This window comes from Carlito syrichta, unplaced genomic scaffold (assembly GCF_000164805.1).
Source record: "Carlito syrichta isolate Samal-C Ts95f unplaced genomic scaffold, Tarsius_syrichta-2.0.1 Scaffold316275, whole genome shotgun sequence".
In the NCBI taxonomy this organism is placed as follows: Eukaryota; Metazoa; Chordata; class Mammalia; order Primates; family Tarsiidae; genus Carlito; species Carlito syrichta.
Window position 1 is genome coordinate 384,832 of NW_007260371.1, and position 12,142 is coordinate 396,973.

General features: G+C 44.0%; 1 protein-coding gene across 1 annotated transcript in view; it reads right to left on the reverse strand.

The window, feature by feature from the left end:
- Positions 1-12,142, reverse strand: part of TRAPPC9 (trafficking protein particle complex 9) — a 586,383-nt gene that overhangs the window by 154,333 nt on the left and 419,908 nt on the right. The gene's annotated exons all lie outside the window — the stretch shown is intronic.

Consider the following 12,142-nt stretch of genomic DNA (forward strand, 5'->3'; position numbering starts at 1 on the left):
GGGGGGGGGGGGGGGGGGGGGGAGGGAAAAAGAGAATGCATGGAGATAAGCTCAGAGAGGTAGCCAGAACCAGACCACACAGGCGCGGGAGACCCAGAAAGGACCCAAGCCTTTGCTCCAAATGAGATGGAAAGTCTTCAAAGATTTCTTAGGAAAGGCATAATCTGTATGACTAATTCAAAGGAACACTGGCTGCAATGTGGAAACTGACTGGGGACAAGGCCAGGACCAACGAGAGGAGCCAAGTTAAAGGGTGACGGTAACTATTCAGGTGAAGAAGGATGGGGATTTTCCCAGGGGTGGCAATGGGATGAACACCAATGATCAGATTGTGATCACATGCTGAAGTTAAAGACGTCAGAAGTGACTAACAGCTGTAAGCAGTATGGGAAGGGAAAAGGGGAATCACAGATGTCTTCAAGATCCTTGACTGAATGAACTAGAAGAATGAGTTGCCCATTACTGAAGTGAGGGAGAATGATGGAGGAGAGAGTAAACAGGACATAGTGAGAAGACCCAAGACCTGGCCTGGGACACGTTAAGTTTGAGATTCCCAAGGAAATTCAAGTGGAGAGAGTGTGAGGTGTGAATCCTGAGTTGAGGGAGGAGACAGGGCTGAAGAAGGGGACTCCCATCAAGGTCCTGCAGAGCCAGGAGGACAGACTGCATCTGCCCAGAGAGAGCAGGAGCTAGAGAAGGGACTCTGAGCCTCACTCCTGGGCTCCTCGATAGATAAGATGCTGTATTTGTGTTATTGGAAACAAATTATAACAATAAAATATTTTTATTGTGTTTTCATGCTATTAAACATTTGTCACACGGGGCATTTCAAATTTTTACAAAATGCATCCTAAGCAGCAGAGAGTAAAATAGTTAACAGCACCAATTCTGAAAGCAGATTGCCTGGGTGCATACCCTGTCTTGTCATTTCCTGCCCATGTTGCTGAGCGAGAGATTTGATCTCTTCATGCAGCAGCTTTCTCATCCGGGTTATCAGGAAAATAAAACCACCTAGTCTTAAAAAAAACTAAAAGAAAATGAAAAAGCTTAGAATAGGGCCTGGCATTTGGAAAGAGTTCCGTAAGTACTAATATTATTATTATTACTAAATCAGTATGCTACAATAAAAAAAAAGATAAGACACTTAAACAAATGAATTCATAAACAGAACCAAGACTATGGAAACAAATTTCCATATCTGTCCCTATTTATAAACCATCACTGCCCCCACAATCACTAAATACAGTTAGGACTTCAGCATAGCTATTCCCAGCCTTCCAGTATGACTCCTGCTGCCCCTCCTGTCTCAGATCCCATCAAGCAGCCTCACACATTGACACACACACTGACATACACGCAGACATACACACTGATACATACACAGACATACACTCACACACAGAGACACACACTGATACACAGAGAGACAGACACACAAATGCATACTGACACAGATACACACAATGACACAGAGACAGACACACAGAGAAACACTGACACACAAATACACACAGACACATACACTGATATACACACAGATACATGATGACACACTCACACACTGACACACAGAGACAGACACACATACTTGTACACACGGCACATACACACACTGACTTGAACTTGCCCCACTCCTCATTGTGAGAAAGCTGCTGAAGGCTGTACTGTTTCACAGTCTTGTGCCTGAAATGAATGTCCTTACCTACTCCACCTAGAAAATTCCTAGTCCTCATTTCAGAAACATTAGGAAATCCTCTCTTCACAGAGCTCCCTGCCCTAGGCTTAGAGACAATCTGTCTGACCGCTGTATCACTGTTATAGCCCCTACATGTATATTTTCATCATATGAAGAAGGGAGATTAATAACAATGGCACAGGACTGTTGTCAGAATTAGACAAGAAAACTTATTTACCACAGTGCCTGGCACAGAGCAAGGATTCTGCAAGTACTGGTTCTGGGTGTTCCCATTTTCCTCTGCCCACTAGTGTTCCATGGGTGGGGGCCATGGGTGCCTCCAGAACCTAGAATGGGGTCTGTCACTCCTACAGGCTAGATCCTGAGCTGGGTTTTAAGTCAGGAAATGAGTAGGACCAGAACCCCACACTAGAAGATGAGGATGACAGCTTCATGGGGGACCTAACAGGTTATGCCCTATCCATCTTGGGGTCACCAAGAGTACATAAAAGAAAACATCTCCAATGAACAATCAACACAAGGCATATGGCTGGCCATGCGACCCTGGCTCCACCCATACTCCTCTTTAGGTGACAAGTAAGTAGCAATACAGAAGCCAAGCACATAGCAACTAATTCAGAGAGAGGTGGCTTGTCCATATTCAACAAAACACAGTGTCAAGCATGATAGTTGCCAGGCCAGGGTCAAAGCAAAAACATCATGAAGGGAGAGAGGTAGCTGAGCTGAGCAGTCTTTTAGAAAACAAGACATAGCCGGGCTCAGTGGCTCAGCCTGTAATTCCAGAGCTTTGGGAGGCTGAGGTGAGTGGATTGCCTGAGCCCGCAGGTTCGAGACCCACCTGGGCAACTTGGCAAGACCTCATCTCTACAATAAATCAAAATTAGCCAGGCGTGGTAGCATGCGCCTGTAGTTCCAGCTACTTGGAAGGCTGAAGCGGAAGGATCGCTGGAGCCCAGCAGGTCGAGGCTGCGGTGGCCGGGAGCGGCAACTGCACTCCAGCCTGGGTGACAGGGTGAGACTCCAACTCCACAAAAAAAAAAAAGAAAACAAGACGTGCCAATATGTGTTCATTCTGTCTGTCTAATGCACATGCTCACACGGTTCCCACCTTCAGAGCCAGATGAGAGGCCCTCTTCCTTGGAAGCTTACAGCACCCTGTGCTCCAAAGGACACAATTCACTGCTTCAGAACAGCTGTATCCTCCTGTTAGACCACATGTCTACTAAGAAAGGGCACATAGAATTTTCATCATTAGACCCTGGTGCCTGGTATTCATGGAGAGCTGAGTACAGAGCTGTGGAAGGAGCAGCAGGGGAAGGAACTCAAACCCATGTCTTAGAATTCCTGGCCCAATGTTGAGTGATCTGTATGATCCCATCCAGTGTTACTAAATCTGTAATAATAAATTGTCTTTGATCTCATTAGCCCTAACACTGCTGCACCTACATTAAGTACCTAATAGCATTCTTGCCTAAGAGTCTGGAAGCACAATTGCATCCACTTTTACCATATATTGCCTCTTTGATAGTCATGGTGTCATGTGGTCTTTTAACCAGAACTGAAAACATGCAGTTCATTTGTTCAAATGGTTGAGATGCAATTACGGCTTTCCCCCCAAAATATGCAAGAATCAGGAAGGCTTAATTCACAGAGAAGGACACTTTTTTATTAATGAGTTTTGAGCAAGTAGCCAGATTCTTATGTTTGGGAGCTGTAAGTATACCAGATAAATAGTAGGAGGATTTTCCAGTACACTAAGTGCTTCCCTGAATTATGTGATCTTAAAAACATAATGTATAATTATGATCCACTTTTTATAGGCAGGAAAATGTAAACACAGAATGATTTAATGTGCCCAATGATTAAAGAGTTAAAATGCTAACCATATTTAAATTCAAAACTTGTATTCCTGTCATTGAATCTGTGTTCTTGTCTTCTTCTCCAATTTTCACTTTCCATTTTTTGATGAAAGATTTGATGTAAGAATGTCTGTGCAAGGTACAGAGCAGAGGCTCTCCAATCTACTCTGCTCATCATAAAATTGTCCCTTTTGCTGTTGTGCCAGCCACATTCCTAAGAACTAATGGTGAAAGTCAAAGTACAAGGATTGGGCTATATTAGGCATCTGCTCACTAAAGTTGCTTTCAACTCTGAAAAAGTGGACCCGGTGGCCATTAATGATCTCTACATTGACCTTTTCATTGATCTCTTCATGGAATAACTATGTAGTCTGCATATTCCAATATGATTAGACACACAGAAACTCTAGAAGGACCATCAAGGCTACACAGAGGAAGTTCGTGATCAACGGAAAACCCATATCCATCTCCCAGGAGCAGGAACCCACTAACATCTAAAGGGATGATTCCAATATTGAATATGTTGTGGAGTCTACAGCTACCATAATGAGTCTGAGACCCAACAAACTTCTGGGAACCAAAGAGTCACCAGTTCTTCCTTCTTCCTCTGCTGTTAACCCCATATATGTAATGAGAATCACGAAAATTTCCTCAAATTATTAGCAATACCTAGTCCACCATGAACTACTTACCACTCAACCCCACCCTACCTCCAACCAAGACTGTTCATGACAACAATGGCATGATGGAGAATCTCAGGAGCACAGTACATACCAACATTGCTTCCCAGATCTGCTGGTGGCCCCCCTAACACAGTGAAACATGATGGCCTCGCTCAGAGCATAAACCCTACATCTACTGATCCTACCAATGTCAGTCAAATGACAAGGTCATCTCAGAACTTAATGGGAACACACTGGCAAGGCCTTCTGTGTCCCCACTCTCAACATATCTATCAGAAATAGCCTACTATCTAGAGGAAGCTAATAATGATAATGTCAATAAGGTGGTGATACAGTCACTGAAGAATTTATTGGAGGGCATCCTGTGCTACAAGCAGACCTAGGTAAGCTAGACTAGAGATATCTACCAAAAAGGAGGAAACCCCTGATGCTGGGGCTGGTATTACCTTCAACAACTACCTTGTCAAGCTAATTTCCAGGTATGAATGGTTCATATGACCTCTAAAAATTAATCTGCCCCCAAATCTGTTGTTACAGCAAAAGAGGAAACAAATCCTCAGTCATTAGGATTTCCTGACCCAGCTCTGACTCCAAGACACTCCGAACCTCCTATCTCTGACAGTTTCCATCCTAGACCCCTGAGAAAGAGAGACTAGGAAAGTCATGTATCATCAGTACCATCAATATACTGTACCCAGCAGGATAAAATATGCATAGATAGTGAAATTTCTAAATAACTCTGTGAAATGATGAGCTCTCTATCAGTACAGGTGTTCAAACAGAGCACAGTTGTTATGGCTACACTGTACAGCAAAGTGGACTAAGTGGCTTCTCGAGCATTTCCTCCCAAAATCAAAGATTAAATGATTTTAACCACAGAAAGTTAGAATTAAGCAAAGGCCTTAGAAACAATCAAGTGAGAGAAATACCAAGTCCAGAAAGGAATAGACTACTGACCTAGAGTCAAGGCCAAAGCTTGTGTTCAAATCTGGCCCTTTCTATCACACCAAATCCATTATGGAAATAATATCCTTGCCATGCTCATTCTCAAGACGGTCATACACCATTGAGCGGCCCCTCAGCATGGCATTTAGACCAATTCCGACTTCATGTTAGTAAAACAAACTGAGAGAAAATGTCTAGAACAAGCTTCATGGGGAGAAAGAAGAAGTATAACTGAGGCATATATTCCTTATCAATCAGAGAGAAAGGATTATCAAAAAATCAATATTTCAGGACAACTGGGGAAATTTAAATATGGAATGCATATTAGATGACATTATTGTACTAATGTCAAAGTTCATGGGTGTGATCATAGTTATTTAGGAAAATATCTTTTTTCTTAGGAGCTATGTGAAAGATGTATTAAAGAAAATATAATATCAAATCTGTAACTTGCTTTCAAATGGTGCCCCCAAAAAGTGTGTGTGTGTGTGTGTGTGTGTGTATGTGTGTGTGTGTGTGTGTACAAACACATATAAACAGAGGAAAAAGAGAAAGTGTATAGCCGTTCATTACACTATTCTTTCAACTGCATATTTAAAATATTTCAAAATAAAATATTGGGAAAAGTATTAATAAATCAAATCTGCTAGAGCCTTTGACTTTAAAAATAACTGAAAATTTATAAAGAATGTAGCTATTTGCTGAGCACATACATGCTCCAAGGATGGTCCCAACTGCTTTGCATAAAAGATTCCTAGTCTCTCTAGAAAAACCTCAGCATGAATATTAGTACCATCCCTTTTTCAGTTGAGAAAATTGGGGCTCAGTCAGGGTCACAGAGCTCACCCCAGGACATAGTCTTTAAGAAGTGCCCATGCTCATTCTCTTCCTAGGCTGCCCCCTCAAGTGGGCAGACGGACAGTGACTGAGTGGGCAAGGACCCTCTGCCAATGCCAGGGCTGTGGGGCAGTGAAGGTGGCATAGCCTCCTATCGCACAGCTTCCTATCTCACAGAGCTCTGCCTTCCCAACGTGGGGCAGTTCTTGATTTAACTTCTTTTTGCTGATCTTTTCAGTTATTCAACAACTCTTCTAGTCTGTGGCCTTTGCTTTTTTCTCACCCCAGCAAAATTCCTAAGCCAGCAATGGAGCCTCTGCATTCCACTAGCTGGGCAATCCTGGGTAAGCACCTGCCTCTCTCAGTCTCAGTCCTTTTGTCTTCATCACAGAAATCAAGTTGATAACTTCTCTGCAGAATTACTTCTCAGTTGAATTAGCACATAGGTAAGAGCTAGAGCCCACCTGTCCTGTCTCTTGTGGGGGTGTCAGTTGTCCCCACCCCCCAGGATAAAAATTGAGCAGCAGAATTTGGTGAGGAGAGCTGCCCAAAGCCTTCTGTTGGCTTCTATCTGCAATAGTAAAGGCTGAACCCAGCATCTAGAATTTCTTCTTCTAGTCTATAAACTACTCTTCCATTTTTGTTAATTTCCAGAATATCTTGCATAGGCCAACAGGAAAAGAGGGTAAGGAAAGAAAACTGCCTTTTAACAAACATCTATTGTACATTGAATTCAGTTTTGTTTATTCATTGCATGGTTTATGCTTCAATATAATCCTACAGAAAAGAGTCCATTATCCCCATTTTATAGGTGGGGAAAAATGAAGCTTAAAGAGGTTTAAGTAGTATGTCCCAGATCACAGCTTTGTGGAGAGATCTTGTTCTCCATTCTACTCATTTCCATGTGAAGGGCTTCCTTAGAGGAGTCCTTTCACATTGGCTGACCATCCTAAGGCCAGAGGGATCAATTCAGTGGCCCTCCAGAGAGCCATTCATAGCACATCTCCTGAATGAGAGGCTCTGCCCTAGAGCTTGCATCAGAATCACTTGGAGAGCTTATTTAAACATAAAGGTTGCTGGGCCCACTGCCAGTGCTTCTAATTTATAGGCTGGGGAGGGACCTGAGAATTTGCATTTCTAAGACTGCTGAAGCACTATTGCAGAATCACACTTTGGAACCAATGCACTGGAAAAGGAAAGACAAGGCCAACTTCCCTAATCAGATGGGGGGAAAATGGGCCACTCAAGCCCTATCTCTTCCTTTTCTCCTCCAGTGGTCCTGTTAACCTCCTCACATCCTACAGCCTGCCCCATGGGTGAGGCCTATGGTCTTCAGCTCTGCTCATGACTACATAAGTATATGTAATTCTACAGTGAAGCACTGGCGAGCCTGTTTGCCCATGACTGGGCCAGCCTCCAACCAGGCCCCAAAAGTAAGTAGACCACATTACTCCTGCATGCTTGTCAGCTGTTCTAAACTTAGATCAAGTGCCAGAAGGGTGCTGGCCGGTTGCCCTCAAACCCTTGGTGCTCACACTGAAGATATACCAGGATTGACGGTCAAGCCAAGGCCTGGCTCTGACTGCCACCCTCTCTTTCCTCTGCTTCACAGCAGGCCACAGAGAGCCTGGTCCCTCGACTACTCAACAAGCATTTGCTGAGCATCCTCCTTGTGCCAGACACTGTGCTCATCCAGAAGCAACTGAAGCACAATAACCAAAAAACAAATCACAATGGACTAGGATACAATATTACATTTAGGCATTGACTCCCAGGACTTCACCCTTGATCACTATCCCCTACAACCTCTCATAGGCCAAAACAGAACTCATGTGGCTTGGATTTGTAACATGCCCAACTAAAATCTGACAACTTGCCGGTGGTAGAATTCAATCTCATATCTGCCCAACTCTGAAGTCCCTGCTAACAGACAGCCATGGCACCACTCTATAACTGTTGGGCCCCTTCCCTGAGAGTTCCTCCAGGGAACCCTTGGTGCTTAACACAGAGCCTGGCGTGCTGCCCAATGGAGGAGATCGATAAATGCTTACTGAATAAACAAATGAAAGCAAGAAACACCTTCAGCATTGATATGCAGAGCTTTCAGAGGATTGTAGCATCTAGCCTCTGGGAGAATAAGTCCCTATTATAAATGGAAACCTTATAGTCCTACAGATGCTATTTATTTTTTCTAATGAACAGCTTCGAAAGAGAAAATTATCCCTTGTGTGCTAAATATGCATTTCTAATTACACTCACCTAAGACATATTCACTCTAAAGACTAAGAATAGCTAAATGATATAACTTATAAAGGAGTAATATTCTATGTCAGCTGAAAAAATTAAGCCAAAGGTAAGCTAGGATTAGTGAATAGTCAATAAGTCATCACAAGGAATCACTAGTATTAAAAACACAAGATACAGAATGAAGGCACAGGACTTTACTCCCAATAAGAGCTAAGTCACTGCCAAGGCATTTGACTTCCAGTTTCATTGGAGTCTTTGCCTCTGGCTACCATATCGCCGTCACAGATGGAAAGGAAAGAAGGAGGAGATGAAGAAGTCAAAGGCCCAGGTCAGACACTAGCCCTGTATCTCATGGGCTCTGAGACCTGAGTAAGTGACCCCACTCCATGTGCTTTCAGGCTCCTTCTGTTCACAACAAGATGAGAAAGATGTACCTGCCTGCAGGTGGTTGTGAGCATCAAATGAGAGAACAAGGATCTTGGGCTTAACAAACCCGTCAGTTCCCTCTGCTTGGAGAACACTCGGCTTCTTAAAGCAGATGATGGTGGCTTCTCAGGTCTTCTGGGGAGATGAAACCAAAAGTGTCCAAGATGGACATTCCTAGCTCAACTGCAAGGCAGCAGAGTCCCAGATCAGCTATGTTCCTCTACTCATCTATTTGCTAAATGGTTGTTCTCAGTCAATAATATTCTATTTAACTAAGAAAAGTGAGAAGCAGTTATTACCAAGAGTACGATGTAAAGTTAGTCTAGCGGCATTGGCTTTCCATAAATCAGCTTTCCTTCTCAAAAGAATGGTAGAATTTTAACCATAAGAAAAAGGAATTTGTGGATTCTTTTAAAACAAAAAGTAAGGCTGAATCTAGATTGGGTAACAGGACTCCCCTAGCATGGCAAGACTCCCTTCTCCCTAAGGAACACCTGGATGAGAACGGGAGGTCTTGCCAGAAGGAGACATCCTCTGCCTTGGACTTCCACTGTGCAGAGTGGTCTTGCTGCTCTCAGGTAGTGACTGGCATGCTTCACGGTATATTAGAATTCTTCCAGAAAGTAGGACACTTGGCTTGTTGTCCTGAGCCCTAACAGGCTGTGAGGCCTGTTCTCTGTTCCATAAGATGGGACAGCAATGCCCACTTGGCAGAGAAAGACAAGGAATCCTGTGTGGCTGGAGCTCAGGCTTTGTGTTGAGAGATAAGACTGGAAACATGGTGTGGGCAAGCCAAGAAGGCCATCACCAGAGACTCCTCACAACCACTGAATCCCTCTCTCTCCTGGTCCCTTGCTCCAGGTCTCCAGCTGTCACACTGGCTAGAAAGCATGAGGGTCCAGCAGGAGCCCATGCCAGCCACAGCCTTGGAAGACTTTTGTAAAGCTTCTCCTCCAGAAAACAGTTCCCAGAGGGTTCTTGGACATGGCAGGGCCCACATCTACCAAGAGGTACAAAGCCTATGAGATGGTCAGGCAAAAATACCCTATTGCTTTGTACTTTCTAAGTAATCTAGGAATGAAAAAAAAAAAAAAGACACAGGGTTTATTCTGTGCCCCTCTGCCCCGTTCCAAATTATAATTGCTCTAAATTGTAAAAGTTTTTTGAACCTTCATTCTAAGATATACACCAAGATCTGGGTTCAGATCTTAACTCCATAAGTAACTATTACTTCACTCTCTGGGTCTCAACTTTTCTTTGTCTGTAAAATAAAAGAACTATTACTTATCTTGAAGGCTTGTTTTGAGGAATGGAAATGTGTACAGGAAAGGCCTAGAAAGGTTCCTGTTGCATCCAAAATAAACTGCTCATGTTCCTTTCTATAGAAATGGCTGCAAGGATGGACCAAAACTCTTTTGTGACCAGCTGTCTGTGTGGTGTCCTGGAAACAAGGTTTGCAGTTCCCCAGAGTTTCTAGCCAGACCCTGCCTGGGCTCTGCCAGCCTCTCCCTGCACAGCCTCACAGCAAAGCATATTGGAGCAGCTAAATATAGCTCCTCAGACTCTAGGGCGTACGGTCATACAGCCTTGTGCTGTATTTCCTCCCACAGCGCGCACGCACACACACACACACGTACACACAGGCTCCTCAGTGGAGGTACCTTTCAGAAACATACACACAGAGCTCAATAAATCCACCTCCAGCACACTGGGGAGTTCTCAAATTTCACTGTGCTAAGAATAGCCCAGGTTGGAATAAGAGCCCAAAAGCGAAGGGCATGCAAGTCGTTGTCTACAGAGGCCCTGCTAGCACCCAGAGAGCCAGGCAGCCTAAGGAGTTCAGGCCCCCTGGGGTCTAGAACGAAAGCAGAGAGAACAAAAAAGAAAACGAGTGGTGCCTTGGGATAAAGGGATGAGAAAACAACATGTATGAAGAAAGGGACAAGAGTGGGCTAGGTGGGTTCTAGCAGCCATTGTTTAAGTCTTCCTATTTCTCTGCAGTCTGTTGGAGCGTAGACACAACCATGGCCTCTGCTAGAGAATGGCACATGGATCAACAGCAACTATAACAACTAGTTGGTGCTCACAGGAGCTAGGTTCCAAGACAGAGCTCTCTCCAGGGCTGAGTTGAGGGGTGCCAGAGTACTCTCCGGAGCTGAGTTGAGGGGTGCCAGAGCACTCTCCAGGGCTGAGTTGAGGTCTGCTAGAGCACTCTTTAGAGTATACTTGGGATGCAAACCCAAATCTTCTGGACGCCACCATCACTTTTAGAAGAAAGCCAAATGGGACTCCAATCAGACTCAAGCACTAACAGTGGCACCATTGTTACCTAGCTGGGGTGAGGGCAGAAACAGGGGAAGAGGGCAGGAAAGAAAGAGTGATCAAGGTCCCAGGCACATGCTGATCAGCAATGAAAGATCCACCCAGTGCCATAAGCCTCAGCCAAAGCCCAAATGGGAACACACACATAGCACCAGTTGTACCAGCTGATGGTCCTTCATGAATGACACAGTACTTCCCTCTTATGGAAAGCCCCTCTGGATTCCTCTCCTGGAAATAACATCTTTGGAGATGGACATGATAGTTTTCCATGCTGGCTATGCGCTAATAGCTGTGTGCCCTTAAAAAAGTCTGTCTCTTCGTTTTCAACCACTGTGCATTCACAAGGCTGCTACAAGGACAGAGCCTAGCATAGACAAAGTGTTCAATAGATAGTTACAAAGGGGATAATGGCAATGATGACAATGACTCTATTTTCCACATGATAACACTTACATGAGACAAAGACAATCTTACTGGATCTCTGGAAGAAATGGGCATTGACTCTTTGAGAACCCATCTCTGTTCAGATCTCAGGAGGAAGGGTAGGAAAAGTCAAGGGAACAACATTCCTGGAAATCAGCACTATGCCAAAGTTCCAGGACAGGGGCATTAGAACAGGTTTGCACTCATGCAATCCTCACAGCTGTCCATGAAATGGAGACCAAGAGCTCCATCAAACAGATGAGCAGACCAAGGCTCAGAAAGATCATTAAATAAGTTTGAGTGTAAAAGGACAGGGTTTTCCTCTATCTGAAGCCCTGAATGCAAATTCTAACTCCCAAGTTGTGCTCCTTACAGAGGAAGAGACTGAGTTTTAAAAAGCTGAAGTGACTCATCCAACATCACAAAGCTAGTAGAAGTGCTGGACTAAGTGTGAAGAGAGGTCATCCTATGAGCCCAGGACTCCCTGTCTTGCATGAATAGCAATGTTGGCAGGAACTCTCACTTTCATATTGAATGTCCATCCTGGGTTCTCCTTATTCCTAGTTCAGTCAGTTAATCTACATCACTCCTTTCTTTGAAGGCAAGAATTGGGCATTATTAATCTATATAACCTTAGTGCCTGAGGGTTTTGGACATGGTTACCAAAAGGAAAACATAAGAGCATGAGGTGGAAGTAAGGTAGA